Here is a 4372-nt window from a genome sequence, read left to right as displayed (position 1 = left end):
GCATAATTTTAGAGGAGAATGATGTTTGAAAACATTCAAAGGACAAATCTAAATCTTATTCTGTACTTTTGAAGATCCCAAAGATGTTCAATAAAGATGTTTTGCTAATGCAATAATAGAAAATCCAAACTTTTCATCAATAAAAGTTTCTGAGTTACATTTGATATTATTGATTAAATTGTGATCAAACCTGTCATTGTTTGCAAATAATTTCCTATGGTCTATACATCTCATAAATACTTTATGTGATTTTTCAAGACTGAGGCTAGTTGGTTTTAGCTTATATGACTCATGTTTTCAGTGATTATTATTTTTTTAATATGGAACACTTCACAAATTTGTGTGTCATCCTTGCACAGGGGCCATGCTAATCTTCTCTGTATCGTTCCAATTGTAGTGTATGTGCTGCTGAAGTGAGCATTTTCAGTGATAATTTTAAACACTTAAACTGAAACTCAGAGGACTATTTCAATCGTTTTCAATGCACACAAATGTAAGTCAAAATAAAATGATACTGGGAATTATGAAGGTTTGGTACATTAAGTAATATGATGATACTGGGTTTATAATACTGTTATAATACTGGGTTATAAAAATTCAAACTACATTTTGTGCAACTATGTAGTAGCTGGAAGCTTGAGAATTTGAGTACCTACACAGGGAAAGAGTACCAGTGAACACCTCTGCAGATGTCTGTTATAACAACAGGACAACATGTTATATGATAGAAAAAAGCAAAGTGAAGTACTGATTATAAGTGGTGCTTAACTTTATTAAGTCAAGAGAGTACTATTACTCAAAGTCTGTATCTGACAAAGGCACATTATTTTGTCATAATCATGTTCATGAGCTGTCTTGTGGCTGCCAGTAGAGGCCTACCATTTATCAAAAGAAGTGGAAGCCTTGAAAATGTTAATTAGGTTATAGCCTGACCAACGTTGAAGTGCCTTTAATTTAGAAGTTTCCATCATTTTCTTTGAAATCCTCTCACATGTTCATACAAAAAACAGACATAAAATTGCGACAGTGTCAAAAGTCAACCTGCTACACAACCTCCTTTGAAATCTTCAACTGTGTAATCACATATGTCTAAATGAAAACCTAGTGATTATCTCTTTGGAAATATTTCTAAAATATCAACAAAAAGTGAACTTGCCTTTCCATCATAGAAATCTATTTCCTGTAGGTATATGTTCTCTTAGCTGAAAATACAACGTACTATTGGCCTAATATTCAGGTAGAGTAAGTCCTCTTTGTGATAATTTGGTAGCACCTGCATAGCTGTGATGTTTCTTCCTCCTATACAATTAAAATTCTTCATACTGAAATTCATTACTGGACTTCATTTCTTGCATATGAAGCCATCTTGGGAGAGGTAACACATTAGCCTACTTTTGCCATCATTTGTTAGTGTGCATGAGTTTATCAGATCTTTCTTCACCAGCACTTTAGACAGGACCTCTGGGAAGATGGGTTTAGAGAAAGTATAACTACTTCAGAGAAGTATAAAACAGACTCTAAGGGGAATGTTAAGATTTCAAAACAAAGACAGAATAATATAAACTTCTGCCCATGATTTTCTTTCATTTTGGTAATCTATAGCAACATCCTTGGTAAGAAAATGGTGACAGAACCAGCTGTTGACAGATTATTTTTTTATAATCCATATTAGCTAAACACAAACTACTAATGCAGTATGTCTTCTACTTTGGGGACATAGGGAAATTTTTTCAATGTGAGTAAATGACCTGTTGAAAGGGAAAAAAGTTCACATGCATAATTTCTCTTTTCTTCCCTTTGTTGGATTGACTTTCCAGGTAGGTACATTGCAAATGACTAAGAAATAAGTAGTATTATTACAAAAGAAATACTTTTTTTGTTCCTAGGAACAATTACATGGAGTTTTCTTTTAATTTTTTTTTAATGTTTATTTGTTTCTGAGAGAAAGAGAGAGAGGAGAGATAAGAGGGAGAGAGTGAGGAAGGGAGGGGCAGAGAGGGAGAAACAGAATTTGAAGCAGTCTCCAGGCTCTGAGCTGTCAGCACAGAGCCCAACACTGGGCTTAAACACAGGAACTGTGAACTCAAGCTGAGCTGAAGTCAGATGCTTAACCAATGAAGACACCCAGGTGCTCCACAATTACATGGAGCCTTAATGAGGTCATTAGTGAATTTTTTAAAGTTTATTTATTTGTTTTTTAGAGAGAAAGAAAGTGAATGAGGCAGAGGCAGAGAGATAGGGAAGAGAAGATCCAAAACGGGCTCTATACTGACAGCAGAGAGCACGATATGAGGCTTGAACTCACCAACTGTGAGATCATGACTTGGACTGAAGGCAGATGCTTAATCAACTAAGACACCCAGGTGCCCCCATTGTTGACTTTTTAAAAACCAAAATATTCTTTTTTTTAAATTCATTTATTTATTTTGAGAGAGAGAGAATATGAATCCCAAGCAAGCTCCACACTGTGAGCACAGAGCCCGATGTAGGGCTTGAACTCACAAGCAGTGACATCATGACCTGAGCCAAAATCAGAAGTTGGACTCAACTGACTGAGTCACCCAGGCACCCCTTAATCAAAGTATTCTTAAGCTTATAGAGTTTCTAGTTTTATCCTTTTAAAAAGAATAGTTGATACTCATTTTCTAAACTTTTCTACCTCCTGTTCTTTTCAATTTATTCTTTTCTGATTTCTTTCCCCATCAGTCCACTGAAAGTGCTCTCAGTAATGTCATTGATGACTTCTGACCTGACAAATTCAACAGATGCTTTTCAGTATTCCCTTTGCTCTGTTTGATGCTATTCATCTATCTCTTCTTGATATTTCTTCTTCTTGTCCATTCTGTGACTCTCTTTTGGTCCCATTATCTCTTAGTGTTTTCATCACCTAAAAGTCTAACTCTCAGTCTTCTTCATGAGCTCCTCTTCCTCCAAAAATCCATTATACATAGGTGTACCTCAAAATTCTACTTTCTATTCTTATTTATATACATCCTTAAATGATCACACCGACCCCTAAGATTTACCTACCATTTATAATCATTGTTCCTAACAATCTAGAGGTGAAGACTGTCTAGTGAATGGAACTAGGGAGAGTGGAAAATAGCAGCACATCATCTCTATATCCTATGCAAATCCTTGCTTCAGACAATCATCACCTCTCACTGACTATGTGCCAGGCATTGTCAGAAGAAGTGTATATGAAAAGTTATATAAAATAAATCAAAAGGTCATGATATTCCACTTGTCTAGCATAAATCTACTCTTAGGAGTGATTGAATAACCATTTGCTAATTGTTTGGGTCTACTAAATAGGTCATAGGAAGTTCATCTGGTCTAGCAACTTCCTAGTATTACTCAAGAATTAAAAAAAAAAAAAAGACAAGAACAGATGCTATTGTAGAGGTCATGCCAAGAAAATGTGAAGCTTTGAAGTTTTTCATTTCCTTGTATCTACCACTATTACCTCTTCAAATTTCAAATTGAATGTTTGTGAGTATTAAGTCAAAGAGACAAGCTGTTCATGCCACAAATTCATCATATTCTATAAGTATACATGACAAATGTATCTTAGAATGTTTTCTTTAAGGTAAAACCCTTAGGCAATTAGCTTAAAAGAAATTGTTATTTTATTGGTAAGTGTATAAAACCGCTACTTGTAGAATTCATAGAATGTGACCACCCAGATTGTATTATTCAGTGATCTATGGATCATTGTAGCACTGTGGATCAATAGGACTAAGTTACATGTTTTCCCTAAGAATGGTTATCCCAAGGGTATGGTTAATTTAGGAAAGGAAATAATAGAAGATGAAAATATATACTTTCTCCTGGGGCTTACAACTAAATAAAATAAGTGGTGATACTGGTTTTATTTTTAAAATATCAGAATGTAATAGATACCTTCTCTCAGAAAATTGTACCCTAGTCCTTAAACTTTCTCAAATGTCCCCCTATTCCCAGACATGCTGTCTATGAGATGTGCCTCCAGCAGCTGTATAGTATGTAAGGTATTTATTTGTGGCTACCTGGACTAGATATGCTCAAAACAGTCTGTAGAGATTACGTAATTAAAATAAAAAAAGAAGAAAGAGACAAGCAGGAGGTACAGTGTGCCCTGGTGGCCTTCCTTTGCTTGTCCAGGTCTTCAGTAATGCCTGGATGCCTTGCCCTCCTTGTGTTCTTTAAGATAGTCTTGCATCTTTTCAATAAAATCCCTGTTTTGTTTGAACTAATTTCTATTAGAATGCATATTTGTGTTTGTTGCCTAGTATTTGCCTGCCCAATAACCCATTTCATCTGGGAGCGGCATGCTTTTTTTTTTTTTTTTTTTTTTTAGAAATTGTTACTTTTTTCTGCTTTTCAGTTTTAC

General features: G+C 34.9%; 1 non-coding gene across 1 annotated transcript; it reads right to left on the bottom strand.

Moving 5' to 3' along the window:
* Positions 1-314: 314 nt before the first annotated feature.
* LOC120248139 lies at positions 315-421 on the bottom strand. The gene has a single exon (XR_005532503.1). It is a non-coding gene; the product is annotated as a U6 spliceosomal RNA (small nuclear RNA).
* Between the last annotated feature and the right edge of the window lie 3951 nt (positions 422-4372).

This window comes from Hyaena hyaena, unplaced genomic scaffold (genome assembly GCF_003009895.1).
Source record: "Hyaena hyaena isolate Hyena2069 unplaced genomic scaffold, ASM300989v1 scaffold_567, whole genome shotgun sequence".
Lineage (NCBI taxonomy): Eukaryota > Metazoa > Chordata > Mammalia > Carnivora > Hyaenidae > Hyaena > Hyaena hyaena.
This window is presented reverse-complemented; position numbering and strand designations above follow the sequence as displayed.